Below are 19,594 nucleotides of genomic sequence, written 5' to 3' on the forward strand. Positions count from 1 at the left end.
ACTTAAAAATGACTTGAAATGCACACACACATCAATCACTGTAATCTGTTCAGCTGGCAAATGGAACAGGGCCCTGGGAAAATTCCAGATCAAACAGATCCACCAGGAGTTGAACAATCAGGAAGTTGTGTCTGGAAATTGCTGCTTGTGCCAGGAAGTTTGGGCAACATGCTCTCCCACAGACAGAGACTCTGGGCCCTCGGGCTGGAGAACCACTCTCAATAACTTTGCATGAGTCCCAGGGAAAAGTGAATTGATTTTGATGTGGGGGTCAAGATATAATTTAATTGTAGGTGGACTCACCCAAATCAGAAGTAGGTTTACCACCGGGACCCAAGAGAGTGTGGTAGTGACCATGACCGTGACCACAGGTCTCAGCCTTGGCCCTCAGGGCACACACACACCAGATGTTACAGCAGGTTTGGACAATGGTAGCTGCAAACTAGACCCCCTCAAAGCAAAACAGAACTGAATTTTCACAATTCTTTTCCTTTCCTGTCTCACCGCTTCATTTCTATAGTGCTTCCTGGAACCCCATCCCAAATCAACCAGGTCTGGTCCTCCCCTGGTGGCGCAGGTGGTTGAGCGCAGCACTGTGAAGCTGTCCACAGCCTCTGCAACGCCGGTTCGATCCCAGCCGGCCGGCAAGGGTCCTACATGGCCTGGCAGACCTCTCCTGTCTCGCCCGCTGCTCCACTCAACAGTGTATTTCATCAGTCTGCCTGTTCTGTTCTCCACTCTGTCTCTGGTGAATCCTCTCACCCTCCCACGAATCTGGCCTGTACCCCAGTTCTTGTGTAAATAAATAAAAATCTTTAAATAAAAAAAAATATAACTAGGTCTCCCTGCTCCTTATCTGAGAACCTACTCTGCAGAAAGCCCAGTAAGACTCTCCCTCCTGCCCCCTGGTACAGACCACCAAAGTGCATCATCTGATTCATCGGCTGTTGTAGGCCTTGGGAAGAATCCAGGCAAGCCCACCTTGGGTCCTCCAGCCAGAGCCAGTAACAAGCAAGGACTAAGATGGGGCCCCCAAAGCCTGTCCTTGGTCTCCCCGGTTGTGCGTGCTGAGACAGGGTCAGTCAAGGCATCTCTGGCATCTTACAGATAATCTCCAAATCTCCCCCCAACGCATTTACAGCACTTGACGAGCTATCTTTCTCCCATTTAGTTCTCAGCGGGAGGCATCAGTGCTGGCTTTTCTCTTTCTAGTTGAGCCAATGGTTCTCAACAGGGAGTACTATTTTCATAAATTTGTGTTTTTGGATCAAACACAGTTTCTGGGCCTTCTTTTGATATGTCCACATTAGCCAGCAGCTTCTTCTCAGAGGTATGGTGACTGGTCGGTCACCGCAGCCCCTGCCAGTCCTCTAGATGGGCCTGGAGAGCAGGGTCTTCTCCAGGCTGCACTGTCCTCTGTGACTAGGACCTGTCTCCTGCTGTTCCTGTGGCTGCACCTAAACTTTTTTTTTTTTTTCAAATTAAAGCTTTGCTAAGACTCACGGCTTGAGGCAGAAACATACCCCTTTCTAAGGATATTTACAGGGGTGGGGGTCAACTGTGTGTCAGGCACTGTAGTAAGTGTTGGGAATGCAGAGGGGTTTGATGAGACGAAAGCCTGGTGATGGGAGAGAGTCAGGACACTGTGCAGGGCGCGGCACTCAAGGGACAGGTGGTTGAGAGCTAAATCTCAGAGCCAGACTTCCTGAGTCCAAAGTCTGCCCCCTGACCTGCTTGTGACATTGGGCAAGGTACCTAAGCATTCTGAGCCTCAGTTCTTAAATCCAAAAATAGGGGTATTCATGTAAATTGTTTAAACAATGTCTGGCCCATAGCAAATGCTTGTGAATGTACGTGTCCTTCGGCACTCAAGGGACAGGTGGTTGAGAGCTAAATCTCGGAGCCAGACTTCCTGAGTCCAAAGTCTGCCCCCTGACCTGCTTGTGACATTGGGCAAGGTACCTAAGCATTCTGAGCCTCAGTTCTTAAATCCAAAAATAGGGGTATTCATGTAAAGTGTTTAAACAATGTCTGGCCCATAGCAAATGCTTGTGAATGTACGTGTCCTTGGAGAAGGTCAGGTGCCCAAGATGAGCAGGAAGATCCCAGGCAGTAGCTCTGTTCCAGAAGAGAGCAGGAAAGGGGAGCTTCCCTGCTGCTCAGAGAATGGCTGCTAAATTCTGTGCTTGCGAGTACCCCTGGGGTTCTCAGAAATATTTCAGGAGGGAAAACCTGGACTGCCTACTCCGTGTGCAGATGAGGGCTTAGAGCTGTTGGGGGGTGAGGGGGGCTGTGTTGAGGCTGCCTGTCTGTAGGCTGGTGGTGCATGAAGTGTCTGAGTTGTAACAATGACTAGAGGGAGCACAGCACAGGGAATACTAAGGAGCCCTCTGCTATGGGTCCCCCAACAACAGGCAGAGGGATGGAGATCCATCCCCTCTTGGAGCCAGCCCCCCCTTTGCTTTCTGAACAGTGGATCAGCACATTATCCTCAAGGGTCCCTGCAGCTCTGAAACCTCAGATGGAGAGATAATCTCAAAATTCAATGGGATGGTGGTGTAAATATCTCCTGGAGATATTTCTAATATGTGCAATTTTAATTCTTGTGCACACATAGCTAGGAGTGGACTATTGGATTATATGGTAATTCCATTTTTCATTTTTAGAGGCACTTTCACACTGTTTTCCATCATGGCTGCACTATTTCACAGGCCCACCAAAGAGTGCACAATTTCTCCACATCCTTGCCAATACTATCTTTTTTTTTTTTTTTGATAATTGCTATTCTATCAGGGATGCTACCAAATAGCATTTTTATTATTTGATATGCTATATCTGATAGTGTTTTTGATTTGCATGTTCCTAATAATTATTGATGTTGTACATGTTTTTATGTAGCTATTGACCATTTATACGTCTTCCTTAGGGAAATGCCAACCCCAGTCCTTGCTCATTTTTTAATTGAGTTATTGCTTTTTGCTATTGAGTTGTCAGAGTTCCCTACCAATTACCATATATGTGGTTTCCAGATATTTTTTCCTGGTTGATAGTTGACCTTTCATTCTGTTGATAATTCCCTGTCTGCACAGATTTCTAGTTCTTAAATGATCATAATTGCTTATATCTGCTTTTGTAAACTGTGCTTTCATATCATATCCAAGAAATCATTGCCAAATAAGTATTATAAACCTTTTCCTCTTTTATTTTGATGGTTTCAGATATTACATTTAAGTCTTTTTCCCATTTTGAGTTTATTTTGTGCATGGTATCAGATAAGGTTCCAATTCCATTCTCCTGTATTTGGATATCCAGTTTTCCCAACATTATAGGCTGAGGAGACCATCCTTTCCTGATTATACATTCTTGGCACTCCTTTCAAAGATCAATTGATCAAATGTGCCATGGGTGTATTTCTGGGATCACTATTCTCTTCCATTGTTCTATATTGTTTTTATGCCTTTACCATGTTTTTTGTTTTGTTTTCTTTTGTTTTTATTTATTTATACAAGCACTGGGTACAGTCAGAAGCACAGGAGGGTGAGAGAATTCACCAGAGCCAGAGCAGGGAGCAGAACAGGCAGAAGGACCGAAGTACACTGCTGAGGGGAGCAGCGGGCGGCAGGAGAGGACTGCACGCCATGCGGGACCCTCCTCCGGTGGCCAAGGAGCAGCCAGGGATTGAACCGGTGCTGCAGAGGCTGCGGGCAGCTTCCCAACCCAGCGCTCAACCGCTGCGCCACCAGAGAGGCCCACAATGTTGTTTTAATGACTACAGTTTGGTGATATATTTTAAAATCAGGCAAGGTGATGCCTCTAGATATATTCTTTTTTCTCAAGATTGTTCTTGGCTATTAAAGGTCCACTGTGACTCCACATGAATTTTAGGATTGTTTTGTCTCTGACTGAAAAAAATCAAATGAGACTTCATTCTTCATTAGGAATTGCATTAAATCTATATATCACTTTGATTAATATGAACATTTTGCAGTATCACGTCTTCTGGTTCATGAACAGGGATATTGTTCCATTTACTTGTGTCTTCTTTATTTGCCTTCCCATGTTCATTGCAAACCAAGATGTGGAAACAAGAGTAACCTCTTTGATAAATGAAGGGTAAAGAAAATGTAGGCCAGACATACCATGAAATATCATTCATCCATTAAAGAAAAGGTACTCCTGTCATATGTAACAACGTGAATAAATATGGAGAACATTATGCTAAGTTATATGAATCAGTCACAGAGACAAACACTACATGATTCCCTTCATTGAAGTATCTAAAATTGATGGAAGCAGAGAGTAGATGGCAGTGGTCAGGGGCTGGTGGAAGGAGAACTGGAGAGTCACTATTGAACAGGTATAAGCTTCAGTTATGCAAGATGAAGCCATTCTCCACACCTGCTGCACAATGTACATAAAGTCAGCAATACTATGTTGTACACACAAAAATTCAAGAGTAGATTTCATGCGAAGTGTTCTGATCACAATAAAAATGAGAGAGCAAGTATCTAAATAGAGACTTATGCCCAAAAGAAAGAAAATGACCAATGAACTCAGGTAGGAGGAGGTCAGTCTCATCAGTCATCAAGGAAACAAAAATCAAAAGCACAATGAAATACTACTTCACACACACTGAGAAATCTATAATCAAAAAGAAATTAACAAGTACTGGCAAAGATATGGAGAAACTGAACCTTCCTGCATTATTGGTAGGAATGTAAAATGGGACAGCCACTTTGTACAAGAGTCAGGCTCTTTCAATTCTTCAAAGGATTGAACATAGACTAACAATATAGCTCAGCAATTCCAGAAGTATAAATGTATACACAAAAGGAATGAAAACATACACCCATGTAAAAACTTGTACATGAATGTCCATAGCAACATTATTCATAATAGCCAAAAAAGTAGAAAATCCAAATGCCCATCAACTGATGAATGAATAAATAAAATGCAGTACATTTATAAAATGGGATATTATTCAGCAGTAAAAAGGAATGAAATGCAGATAATACTATGACATGGACAACCCTTGAAAGCATTATGCTAAGTGGAAGAAATCTTTTCAAAAAGACTCTATTTTGTGTTTCCATTTATATGAAATGGTCACAGTAAGCACATCAACATGGATAGAAAGTAGATCAGGGGTTGCCTAGGACTGAGGGATTACAGGGAAATGAGGGAGGTGATTACTAAAGAGTAGGAGGTTTCTTTTTGGAGTGATGAAAATGTCCTAAAATTGATTGTGGGGATGACTATACCATTCTGTGAGTATATTAAAAACCACTGAATTGTACACATTGAAATGGTTAACTTTATGATATGTGGGTTACATCTCAATAAAGCTGTCTCTTAAAAATTTAATGGATGAAGTACTTGTTAAAAATATGGATTTGTGGGCCCCTCAAAAATACATACTCTGTGTTGTGCTCCAGAAATCTGCATTTTCAACTCTCCATGAGATCCCAACAGACTTTGATAGTCACAACCCTGAGGAGTGGGGGACTTTGCTATTTTCATTTTTGTGACTGCAGTGAGACCCTGGGGGCTGATTTTTTTTAAGTTTTATTTTACATCAGTATCTTCAGATTCCATTTAAGGAGTCTGTTTATGAAACTTGCCTTCAGCCGGGCAGAAGTTATTAAGGTGCTAACAGAGGGTTTTTATGATTTTAATTAGAAAAAGGCAGTGGAGCCCATGTAAAACTTTCATTTGACTTGGCAGTAAAGACCCATATTCCCTAAAAGGGAGGCCAAGAGACATGGGAAGGGCCTTCTAGAAGGGTAAGGAGCCATAATTTACTGAGTGTCTACTGCATGCCAACAGCTCCAACATACATCATCACATTCCTACCCTGTGAGGTAGATATGATCATCCTGTCTGGTTCAAATAAGTCAGGGTCTAACTCAAAGCACAGAGTTAATGACTGTTCCAGTTATAAACATAAAAACCTACCTGAGATTTACTGGCATGAAATAGTTATTTTATTATCTGTGTGTCAGAAATCAGAGCAAAGGAAGGTGACTTGTCTCTTAATGTCTGGGGCTTCAGCTGGAAAAACTCAGAGGCTGGGGGTGACAATGGCTGGTAGCTGGTGTCACCTGGAGGCATCTTGCTCATGTCTGGTGATTAAAACTGGTTGTCAGTGGGGACCTCAACAGGCCAGAACTCCCAAGTGTGGTCTCCCCACATGTGCTGAGCTTCCTTACAACATGGCAGCCTCTGTATTCTGTTCTGATGGCTCAGGGCACCAAATGTGAGTGTCCCACGAGAACCCAGGAAGAAGCCGCATCACCCTCTGTGACATAGCCTTGGAAGCCACATTGTTTATCCAGCCACTAAGATGAACCCAGATTCAAGAAAAGGGGACATCGACCCATTTCTTAATAGGAAGATATTAGAGAATTTGCAGGCGTGTTCTGAAATGCACACGATGAACCTACCTCTGGGCTCTTCTCCAGGGAAAATTGACTTTTCCACATGAAAAGTATCATGTCTTAGTTTTATTATGAGCTGTACTGGCCACAGATTCATCCTGGGTCATTTCTTGCCTACTTTGAGGCCTGGAATAAAGACCCTTCTGGTCCTGCCCAGCCTCTGAGCTGCTTTTAGAGAGAGGAGCTAGGAATCAGTCAGAACTCTCAGCCCCAATCTATGAAGCCCAATGAGCAGATAAGAGGGCCCATCTCCTCTTGTTTTCCTTCCCTGTGCTGAGCCATCCTCACCTCCTTCTCCAGGGCAGAGCCCAGACTATTGAGTGTCTGCATTAGGAGACAAGACTAGGAAGGTGATGTTGGGTATCAGGAGAAGTACTAGGTACAGAGACAACAGCTAAAATATGGATCCTCCCTCCCTCGATACTAAAAGGTAAAGGTCCTGCATCTTTGGACGACCCACTCTAGCCCAGAAAGTGACCAACAAATTTCCCAGGAGAGTTTATCAAGTAAACTGCTTAGTTGTCGCCCCAAATATCAGGGCCTTGGCCTTGTCCAGTTGCAAAGGGTATGGTCATTCCCTGGGCAAGGCTCACATTCACTGAACTGACAAGAGGCTGATACACCATGAGAAGGGAAGTGGATAAAGTAGTCACTATCTCTCCTAGATAGTCTACACAGGAAGCCATTTCATCACCAGAGGGCTCTCACATGACCATGGACTTGAGGCCACTGGAACTGGCCATGTGATTGGAATGTGTGGCAAGCTGGATGGAGAGGACTTGATGGTCTATCCCCACAAGAGGTGCTCATCCCAGATCCAGCAAGCTCTTGGACAGCCCAGGCAGCAACCCCCCAGAGGTGGCCCATGTCCTCAACAACATGGCCTCCAGGGTCCTTATTTGCTAGGATGAGAGCTAACTTAGCTCTCCTGTAATACCCAGTTGATGGCAGTTTTCTTTAGACATGACAGTGTTGCCCGTCAGGCTGTACCCAAGATATTCTCCCACTTCTGCTGTGAATGGAATGACATGGCATCTAAGACAATCACACATGGACAATTGTAGATCTGCCTTGACCCCAGCAAGTCACTTTTCCGCACCAAGCCTCCATTTCTCCATTGGAAAAACTTGTCAGGGCTGATGCAAGAATTAGCTCGCATGGTACAGAGCAGTACCTGGCTCACAGGACTCACTCAGTAAATAGCAGCTGGCTGTTACATGAGCCAAGTGTCAGATACCCCAGCTGGGGGAAACCGGCCCTCGCTGCCACACAGCCCCAGAGGACATGAATCCTTTAGGCATGTTTTTGGGGGCTGCAGGCAGACCCAACAATCCAGACACGACTCCTCCACCTCTCCGTGTCCCCCCACACACCCACACACTTTCATGTGACAGCCTTTTTGATGTGTACCTGTAACCAGCAATGTTCTTCCTCAGTCTAACAAAACAAATTGATCAAGAGTCAATACGGGTCCTAATTACAGGCTCTGCACTGGAAGATTGATGGTGAGAGATGAAGAGGGAAGAACAGGCCCTTGATGGGCGCCTGTAATGAGGTGTCACTGGTCCCTACTGTTAGTCGTTTATAAACATGGTCTCACGTCTGCGGCTGTCAGCATCCCCACCAGAGCTTAATGAGCTGCTCCTTCCTGCCCTGGGGTTAATGTCAGAAGCTGATCATGTTTTCTGCCATGAGAGGCATTGCCTGGTGGTTGGGGAGTTTCATCTACAAATGTCCCCATTCACTCAGGAAATGCATTTTCCCAAAGCTCTCGGCAGGGCTCTGCAGTGATTTCCCCATCTGCTCTGCTTGACTCCCAGGAAGTGCCATAGCTGAATCCCCCCCACCCCCCTACTGCCTCTCCTCTTGGTCTGAGTGGCTACAGCAGAAAAGGCTCAGCCAGGCCTGGAGTAAAGTGATGAAGAAGGGAGACTTCTCAGGTCTGAATCCTGACTCTACTATCCACAAGCTTTGTGACCTCTCTCAGTCTCAGGCTCCACATCTATAAAGTGGGAGCAATAACAGATAAAAGGCCTTTCCACTGGGTGCAGCATTGGGCGCTGGGTCTCACCCCTCTGGCTCTAGCCAGCTAAAGCTGATAAGGGATCTGGCATGAACAGGACAGGAGACACTCCCTGGACAACTGAAAACTCCTTCTTGACTAACATACGGTGAGACTTATTTTAACCAACCATGTATGAACCAATGGACTCATTCTGTCCAATCCAGGACGCAAATAGCAATTCTTAGTTAGCATAATCACAATAAGCTTTCCTTTCTGAGCATATAAAATTCCCTGACATTTTCCCTTCAGGAAGCCACTTGGTCAATTTCCTCCCCAGGAGGCCTTCCCTTAACCAGTAAATAAGTCAACTCGGACTCACTCTTCAATCACTGGGGTGGCCTTTGTCTTTCCTTTAACACGCCTTCTTCATTAACAGTGTTCTCTCTTTTGGGCCTCCCTGGTGGCACAGGGGTTAAGCACCACACTATGAAGCAAACTGCAACCTCTGCAGAATGAATTTGATCCCCAGCCAGCCAGGGAGGAACCCACATGGCGAAGCAGACCTTTCCTGATTCGCCCACTGCTCCCCTCAGCAGTGTATCTCAGTCAGTCTGCCTGTTCTGTTCCCTGCTCGGTCTCTGGTGAATCCTAACACCCCCACACCTCTGGCCTATACCCCAGCTCTTATATGCATAAATAAATCAATATTTTTTAAAAAGTGCTCACTCTCTCTGGCAGTGGAATAACCCCAGACCAAGATGTCAGTGTCCTCGGAATCTGTGAATATGTCAGGTTACCTGGCAAAGGAGAGTTAAGGGTGCAATGGAAACTCGCTAATCTGCTGACCTTAAGATAAGTAGTTTATGATACAGATGGACTTGATGTAATCATAAGCACCTTTAAAGGGGGCAGAGGGAGGCAGGAGAGAAGCAGAGAGAGATGGCCATAAGAGAAGGGCTCAGTTGCTACAGCTGACCTTGAAGAGGGCAGAGGCCATGAGCCAAGACATGCAGGTAGCCTCTAGAGGCAGGAAAAGGCAAGGACATGGAATCTCCCCTAGAGCTTCCAGAAGGAAGAGAGCCCTGCCAATACCTTGATGTTAACCCAGTGAGCAGTGTTAGACTTTTGACCTCCAGAACTGCAGGATAATAAATTTATGTTGTTTTAATCCACCAAGTTTGTAGGCCTTTCTCCCAGCAACCATAGCAGATGAACACAGCACAACGAGGACCTCCCTTGTTGGGTTTTTGTGAGGACTGGTGAGTTGTTACAGAAAAAGTGCTTATTATATCATCAACTTCTTCCCTATAGAGCTTCTCGCCTCCTCTCTCTCTTTGAACATTCCCACCACTAGGCTCTGGCTGACCAAGTTGGAGGACAGAGAGATGACCTTTCCTGAGCACTTCTTATGACCAGCCATTGCGACCAGGTCCCCTGCCCAGCGTTTGGCATATGCCCCATCAATTGGTGAGCAAATGGGACCATCTCTGAAAAACAAGACCAAGTCAGATCCCAGTTATAAATTCTTAGCCATCGAGGGCATGTCAACAAGGATCTCCAGTTAGCATCATCCAGCCTTTCTCCAAATGCAAGTTTGAGCCACGTCTATAGAGTTCTAGTTGGTGGTTTGATATAATCTGCCAGGGTGAGCTGAGCCGCCCTCGGAGCCCAAACTGAATAGCCTCTGCCTCATCTGGGCTCCTGGCTTGTGGTTTGTCCTCCCTCGTGGAACCATCTAGTCTGTGTTGTCCTTATTCATCTGCATCCTCTAGAGGTCAAAAGTCTAACCCGGTCCATCATCAAGGACCAGGGCAATGCGCAGCTCTAGCATGTGGGTATCACCAAGTCTTTATTGCTTGAAGATTAGGGATGTTACAATCATTTTTATTTATTCCTTTAAACTTTAGGGGTGGGCCTCCCTGGTGGCACAGGCAGTTGAGCGGAGCGCTGTGAAGCTGTCCGCAGCCTCTGCAGTGCTGGTTCAATCCCTGTCAGCCTCGGAGCAACCCACATGGTGCAGCAGACCTCTCCTGTCTCACCCGCTGCTCCCCTCAGCAGTGTATTCCAGTCAGTCTGCCTGTTCTGTTCCCCGCTCTGTCTCTGGTAAATCCTCTCATCCTCTTGGGTATCTGGCCTATACCCCAGCTCTTGTATAAATAAAATAAATCATTTAAAAAAATAAAATAAACTTTAGGGGCTCTATAGTAATGCATAGATGAACAGGTGGGGCCGTATCCATTGCCAGGGTCAGAATAAAAGTGAGACAGGTAGAAAATTTAAGGAGGCATTGACTCTCAGGGGCTGACTCTGCACTTGCACGAACCTGAAAGTAAGAGCCTCCTTAAATTTCACACCTCACATCCCTGGCTTGTTACACCCTTTTCAAGCCCTGTCTACTACAGTCAGATAATGTTTCAGCAGCAATTGTTACTGGAGCTTGAAGCAAATCTCATTAAACTTCTTATTGATAAAAAAGTCAATTGTCCAGCATCACTGAAAAATGATGAATTCTGCTTGTGTATCAGCAAGAATAACACTAGGTTATGTTGTCATAACAAACTACTCCTGAAATCTCAGTGGCTTAACACAGCAGATATTTATTTCTCACTCACACTCCCTGTCCACAGCAGCTCAGCACACGGGCACTCCAGGACCCAGTATAATGGAGACCCCACATGTGGTAGCCACCCCCCCTGGAGTGCATGGCCCCCTCAGCCAACACAGAAAAGAAAGAGAAGGCAGAGAATTCACCCCTGTTCTTCTATACAAATCATACAAAGACAATGTGACTTGTTTCTACTTATAGCCCATTAGATAGAAATGACTGCATGACTCACACTTACGTAGGTCGACGAGGCTGCAGCCTTGTTTATCCACCTGCCTACCCCACAACAACCTAGGATGGAGGTGTGTTTCAGTCCACATTTGTGCGAGTCCAGTGAGCTCAGAAAGAGTGAGTTGCTCAAGTTACACAGCCCGCAATGGCAGGGCCCTGGTTTGAATTTAGGCAGGGTCCCTTCAAAGTCTATGTCATAACCCACCACCCTCAAAATACATGGGGAATGCTTTATTCAATGAAATTTAAAGTGCTAAAGAATGTGGTGTCTCACTGGGCTCCTGAATGTCTAGACAAGAAGCATCAAAACAGAAGAAAGTGAAATGCAGCCCAAGAACTAAAGCCTTTCTGGGAGGTGGAGAAAATTGTGACTTAAAGACACTCGCACTGAACATTCAACTGTCCCCTACTGGGCTGAGCCAACACTGGGCCCAGCATTGGGAGCTGTTTCACCGTAATGGTTGATATTCAGGCGCTTCTATGTGGCAGATCAAAACAAACAGATAAATCCCTAAGAACTGCTGTGCGCCTGATCAAGCATCCTCGATACCTAGGAAGTTGCAGAACTGGGTGGAGAAGACAAAAGCAGAAGCATTGCGGCCGTACTGTGTTGAGCTCCCTCAGTACCAGGAAAGCAGATTGCCTTGGTTAAAGGGAAAAGAGGCACAGATTAAGAGATCACCAGGAGATGCCAAAAAATATGAAGGCTGAGCAGGAGAAACTAAGAGGCCTAAGTGAGCACCACGAGGAACAAAGGCACCAGCCCCAGGGTCTGACCCAATTGTCAGAGCTCCAGGCACTGGAAACCCCTTCTCCCAGGCATCTGGAACTCGAGCTGAGAACTCCTCCCCCAGGGTGGCCCAGGCCCAAAAGTCAGCGTCATTTAGCCTCTGGCTGCACCCACACCACAGCAAGTCCCGTTGGAGGCGCAGGAAGAGTTGTGTCCCTACAGTTCTTGGGCAAGGCGGAGAACGAGGAGGAAGAGGAGACAGTGGTGACACTAGGAGCAGGGGTGTGGGGTGGGAGGGGGTGCGGGATGGGAGGGGGTGCTAAGGGTCAGCCCCTGCAGCCCGAGGGCGCTGTCCTGATTCCTGCATCTGCATTTTGTCTTTGCTGATGTTTAGGTCAGATCATGATGATCACAATTTAAGCCATTTTCCTCCCAACACAATAAATACACGTATCACTAGAAACTGAGTTCTCTATTTTGCACTCATTTCTTAAAATAACTTGGTGACTTCTCAAGGTGAACTGCAAAGCAGCCCTGGTGGTACCTCTCTCTGGACAGGGCAGAAAAGAAGTGAATATTCCTGGGAGCACCTTTAGAGAGGCCTGGCATCTCACAGACCCAGCCTCTCCACCCCAGTCATCAGCAAGGAAGGTGGGGTCTTTGTGCAACTTAAAGCAAATCCACCCAGCCACCTACACCAGCTGTCTACACCCAGCTGTCTACACTCCTCACCCTCCAAGAGTGTGAGACTGGGTCAAAAATGTGGGGTCTCCCAAGGCTGCAGGTGGCGGCTGCCTGCTAGCACAGCCCATCCCTCCAGTCCATGCCATGACTAGGTCTGAAGGCTGCTCTTGTGGAATCTCCCTCTTCAGGAATGAAGCACTTTGAACTTGATGGAAGCAGCAAAGAATCTCCCCAGACTGTGCTGGGGACAAAGGAACCCACTAGGAAGTCCCTGCGGTCAAACAACTCCCCAGTGGTCCTCCTGCCCCCTAGAGCAAGGCAGGACTTATATCTGGGTGAGGGAATGAGGATGTGGGGGGATCAAGGACACCTTTGCTGTTTGCAAGAAATGGCTAGAGGCGGTCTAGATTGCTCCCCTGGGCTCAGAGGTGCTCATGTTTTGTCTACATTTGCTCACCATCCTGCTCCCAATAGGCTCACTGGCCTATCTCTGTGCATTCACCCCCCACAGATGTCCACCCACCCTATTTCACTTGGCCCATCCTCCCAGGACCCTCTGAAGCCCATGATCTCCACTGCTCCCTCCCCCACACCCACCAAGTTGGTTCGCTTTTACTTTTCTACATCACGCCTGGCACTTCTGTTGAGATTATTAACACTCTTGGGCTCATTTCCTTTACACAGGCTTGTAGGAGGGGCCTGTAGCCAGTTCAGGTGCCCCCATAAACGAGACAGGTGACCTGGGAAAGCCCCTTTCCCTCTCTGAGCCTTTCTATTTATAAAATGGAAACTGTAAGATCTACCTTCCAAATTGCTGGGGGCCATGAGAGCAGATCATATTTATGATCCACCTGTCACTACCTGCCATACAAAGGTCGCTAAATGAATGTCGGTGAAGTACTTGTAGGGTTTAAGAGAACAGACTCTGGAGTTAGGCAATCTGCATTCAGCCCCTGCTTCAGTAACTTTCCAGTTGTGACCTTGGACAAGCTACTCATCCTTTCTGTGCCTGTGTTTCCTGCTTTAAAATGAGAGTAAGAATAGAATCTACCTTATAAGGTGTGGTGCGGTGGTGATGCAGTTCCTTAACACACACTGTATCAAGTGCTTAGAACATTCTCTGGAGGAATACAGATTATAGCCCCACTCCCCTTCTGGAAGGCAGAGCCACGCCTCCCTCACCTTAGCAATCCACCTCACTGAGACCCACCACCAACGCCCACCCCCTCCAAGCCACACCCTCCAGACAGCAGGGAAAACAGCTCAGAACACAGGCAGGTAACATCTGTGTCTTCTGTGCCCTCAGCCATGTATCTTCACACCCCAAGCTGGCAAGTCTGAACACTCAGCCGTCTCTCAGCTCTGTTTCATGGGACAGAAGAGCAGAGAAGCCAGGGGCTGCCTGGACTCCCCAGTGCCTGATTTTCCTCTCAGCCTGTCTTTCTTAGCAGGAAAGGGCATCCTGTATCATTTTCTGCCCTCCTGCCCTGCCCCCATTCCTAGGGTACTGTGGATGCTGTTCACAAACTAGGGGTGAAGTTTCATGCCCAACTAGAGGTGTTAGCAGGTCATGGTCAGTACAAGAGAAACAGGGGTCCTTCAGGAGAGGCCCCTCCTTTTGGTGGATGTGCAGGTGGCACAGAGCCAGTAGGATGCCAGCCTCTGTCATTCAGGTGTGCCCCTCCCCACATTGTTGGTTGTGACTCTGAGCCCAGCATTCTGGCTGGGCAGAGTGGCAGGAACTGGGCACCACCACAGGACTCTGCAACAATCACGGGAGGGGCAGAGGGCAGCAGATTCACCCCGTGACCTCCTTAACCCTCACAATCACATGCCAGGGTAGCATCTTGCTCTCTCCAGGGATCAGGGGAGGGGTTGATGGGCCCTGCTTGGCACAGTTCACTTGGGGGTTCCAAGGCTCCACTTAGAAATGGAAATGGCTGACCCAGGACTGAGAACCAGTGTGCAGGTCCAGGGTGTCGGTGTGGCCGTGGCAGAGCCATGTCCTCCAGCCACTCTGCTTTCCCACTGGAACAGCGAAGACCTGTCAAGTATTTCCAAGGGAAGGTCCTTCCAGCTCTGGCATGTTGCCACAAAAGGGTGATACCATATATGTTTGGCAACCCACAGCCACCCCCAAATGAGTCATTCAAACTGGAAATGTTGGGGTTCCAATTATTTTTTATTATTCTTTAGTGCATCTTCTACTGGGTGCACTTTTTAAAAAGCTCTTTCAGCTGATTTGCAAGGTGCTGGCAAGTGTATTTGGAGATGTAATTTGCTCTCTGTCCTCCCACACACACTGCAGAACCCCCCATGTCAACTTGACTTGGACCTGACACCTGGAATTTCTACTCTTCCACTTTTTTGCCTTTTCATTGTCACCCGGTCTGTGGTTATCCGAGGCCTGAACTTCCCAACACTGCACTTTTAAGTGGTCTCCAGGATCCCTGCTGTTATTGACTTTTTAACTGGATCATCATCTTATTTGCCCAGCACAGTTGAAGATGTGATGGAACAGAATGAGCACTAGGAGGGAAGCAGACAAGCCAGGAACAATCCGGGATCTGCCACTCACTAAATTGGACAAGTTAGGTCATTTCTCTGAGCCTCAGTTTCCCCATCTATAAAACGGAGTCGATAATAGTAACCCTATGGTTATGAAAACTACTGAAATCACACATGTGCCTGGCACATAGCAAATTCTAAATAAACCTCAGCTGCGGGTTTTATTAACGAGCTTGCTTCCCCCATGAGGACAGGAGCAGAGGCTCTTGGGAGGCTGCTTCACAAGTCATTTCTAGACACAACTTCTTGCACACCAGTGGCTGCAGGATAGTGCCAGGGAGTCAGTAGCCCAGAAACAACCCTCAATCACTGGGCAGTGAGAGCTGAATGAATTTCCTAGCTCCATCTCCCCAGTAGAACATTCCAGAAGTATGCTTCACACCCCCTCTCACAAGGTTCCACTGGGACTGAGCCCAATTTACCACATTCTAACCTGCTTCCCTTTTATTCTCCTCTTACTCATAGTTGTCCTATCACCCCCTTCCAAATAACTACTTGCACCCAAACCTCCCCTCCCCCAAGGTCTACACTGGGAGAACACAAATTAAGACAGGAGGCATATGAGTGCAATCTGATGTGTTCAGGGATGTGAAGGAGACTGGAATTTTCAGCAACCTTCCAGTGTAAGGGCTGCATGAAAGCAATGGTTCTATGCTCACTTCAGCAGCACATATACTAAAACTGGAATGATACAGAGAAGATGAGCATGGCCCCTGCACGGGGAAGACAGACAATTTGTGAAGCATTCCATTAAAAAATAAAAAAACAGTTCTTGGAGATTCCCTTGGGAAATGGCTACAGTCATTCCCCAAGCACCATCAGTTTTTACTGAGTGCCCACTCAGTGCCAGACATGCTGCCAGGCGCTAGCAAGAGTAACGAGCCCCTGCCCCCCCCCCCCCCCGCAGCTCACCACCTGGGAAAGTGGCAAACATAATTTTATGTGCTCAGTGCCACAGCAGGGCCCTGCTCAGGGACAGCGGTATGGGACGTGTCAGAGACAGGACTGCCAGGCAGAAGCCTGGGAGTTGGACTAGCTCTGGTGGAGCAGTCGGGAGGAGGGGTCTGGCTAAGGGTCTCTGTTTCTCAATTATTAGAGCCCTGACCAGGGTGGCAGATGCTGACACTGCTCCCCCATGCTCAGGAATGGCCAGGAGCTCTGGTCTCTGGAGCTGGTGTGGAGCTATATTTTGGAAACAGTCTAGAATTTAGAGTGTCAAGGGGCTGAATTTCAGCCCTGGCTCAGCCTCTTGCTGCCTTAGTCACCTCGTGTTTCTGGACCTCAGTTCCTTCATACATAACTGAGAGTTAACAATATCTACCTCTCCCGGCTGTTGTTGAAATTAGATGAAATAAATCCTGTCAACACACAGTGACTGGGACCTGGTAATTAGATGGAAGACATGCCTGGGAGAGCAGTGGGCACTGGGGGGAAATGCTGAATGAAAATTCGGATATAGACTTAGCTGATTTCTTATGTCCCAGGTCCAAAAAAAAAAAAAATCATGGGTTTCTTGAGAGATGCTTTTGACATGGAAGCCTGACATTTGTGTAATGGCAAGGTTGGGGGAACTCCACTTGCCCTTCAAACCCTATTTTGAAACCTAAGATCATTCCCCTTCAGTGAACTCCCACCCCTGAGCCAGCTCCAGAGAAACCCCCACCAGAATTCTGACCGGGCTGGGATTCAAGGAAGCAGTGATGGGCTAAGTGGGCATGTGATCATGGATAGAATGGTCAGCATCTACGTTCCGAAGGCACCAGCACCCAGAGTGACCCTCACCACATTCACTCTAATGGTTTTGATACCAGCAGAAGCCAACCAGAGGTAGCCTTATTAAGTCATTTAAACCACTGATGGAATTTTTCAACATAACAAAGATCAGCCAGTATGAAAGAATCTACTCTATCTAAAATATTCCTTCCTATTAATAGCCGTACCACACACCTACTTGGGGAGAAAGCCATCATGCTTTCCCTGGCAGCTCTCCAAAGGATCATTCTAGAAAGGACCCTGCATGAGGACTCATACAATGAAGTCCTGAGCCTCTGACCAGAGACTAGATCTCCAAGATTTAGGAGAGCAAGAGAGGGCACGGGCTTCTGCCAAGGGAGAACATTCACCGAACTCTGGACCTTTATTCCTAATAAAACCTAATGTGTTGGTGCAGGTAAATATACCAGCTCATCAGACCAGGCAGCTTCTGACACAATCCCTGGGGTCTCTGACATGTGTGCTCTGGGATTTACAGCCTGTGAGAACCCTCCCCTTGAGTGTAGGCTAGATCTGGTAATTTTCTTTTAATGAACAGAATGTGACAAATGGTAAAGTGTCATCTCTGAGATGAGGTTACAAAAGACCATGGCTGTCTCTTTCAGCCATGCCCATTGTGGTCCACGTGTGCTTGCTCATATGAAGTCACTGCTGACCTCCAGCCAACACCAGCAAGGAACTGAGGCCCTCAGTGCAACAGCCTTCAAGAAATCCTGTCAACAACCTGAGAGCTGGAAAGCAGATCTTTCTCGTCCTGCAGGTGAGACTGCAAACTAAGTCTTCTCTTTTTTTTCAATTTTTTTATTTAAATTTTATTTTTATATGCCCCATACAATTACAACCCCCTTATTTTGACCCCAATCCCTCCTTTCCCCGCCCCCCACCCCTCATAGAGGGTCTCTGGTTCATAGTTGTTTGTTGATTTTGATATTTTCTTTCTTATAGTTATTCTTTTTCCTGTTCCCTTATTTAGGTTTTCTAGATTCCTACTATAAGTGAGACCATCCGGTATTTTTCTTTTTCTTTCTGGCTTATTTCGCTGAGCATGATCCCTTCCAGCTCCATCCATGTTGCTGCAAATTGCATGTGTTTATCTTTTTTGAATTAAGCCAATTTCTTGACTGCAGCCTGAAAGACCCTAAAGCAAGTTAGGTTGTGTCCTGATTCCTACCCCACAGAAACTGCCAGGTAGTAAATGCATGTTGCTTTAAGTCATCAAGTTTTGGAGCAAATGGTTACACAATGGTAGATAACTAGTTCACCTTGAGCATGGAGTATGACAACAAGCAGACTGAGGGAGTCCTTATGGGGCAGACTAACAATACACTGGGACATCAGTAGGACTCAGAGCTAAGATTCATTCGCATAATCACCCTTCATTCAGCAACAGGGTAAAGGAGAGACAAATAAAATGAATTTGAGTGGAAAATAACCTCCTGAAACATCACAAATAACGGTAACCAATATGTGGGCAAGTGTTTTCAGGACAGGCCTGCCCCCAAGCCTGTGATTTATAATTCCACACCTCAGCCTGTAATGTTGGCCCCACTCCAATCCCTGCTTTAAGCATGAGGTTAAGTCATTGACAGAGAAGTTAAGTCATAGATCCAAACTCACACAGAGAATGCTGAAAACCAGGAGTTTAACCCAGGCCACTCTGAGTTCAGAATTATACTCTTAATTGGTTCTTATCTGGTGCATGGTAACCCTCGCTAGGCAGTGTATGGGGTAGGAGCCTTGCATAGCCTCTCTCAGGCTGTCAGAATCAAGGCAAACATCTACCTCCCCACCTGACTTCATTTTCTGTATCCATGAGGTGAGATACAGTAATTTCAAGGGGCCATCCAGACCTATGGCCGAGACTGTGGGTGAGCACCGAGTCCGTAATTCTTCAGTGAGTCCCATTATCATGCAATAAACTACATGCACCCCATTTTATTACAACATTAATGACAATGAAGAATGATTAGGAGAAGAATAAAATCAAAACCCCTGAGGCAGAGAACGGTAGCCTTGAAATCAATGGCAGGAAAGACTGCTGAATGTGCAGGCTACAGTGTCCGGTATTCCAAAAATTTTTCACATTCTTGGTCTCCCTAAACTTCCTCATTCAGATTATCCACCAAAATCTCTGGAGAGTAATTCTATAAAGGGAATCTAAGTTTATAATCAAAACTCATCTCACACTTCTGCCCAACCACACACACCTACAGACACCCTCTCTGCTCTAACTGGGTTGAACTTGACCCCTTCTCTCTGGCATCTGTGTAGAGGCCACTATGCAGAAAGTCCCTTCCTACTTGACAAACATCTGTTATTTTCAATCTCATATAGGCTATAAAATTATTCTTAAAAAGTTTTGTGTCAGCATGTATTAAGTACCTACTGTTGTGTAACAAAGTACCCCAAATGTAGCAGCTTAAAATAACAAGTACTTATTATTCCCCAGTTTCTGGGAATCACAATAATCACAGTACCCTGGGCCACTCCTTGACAGATGAACAAGATTAAATATCTCAGTTAGACCCTGAGGGTAAGTAGATCTCTTGTGTAACCAACAA

The sequence above is a fragment of the Talpa europaea genome (assembly GCF_964194135.1).
Source record: "Talpa europaea genome assembly, chromosome: 11".
Classification (NCBI taxonomy): Eukaryota; Metazoa; Chordata; class Mammalia; order Eulipotyphla; family Talpidae; genus Talpa; species Talpa europaea.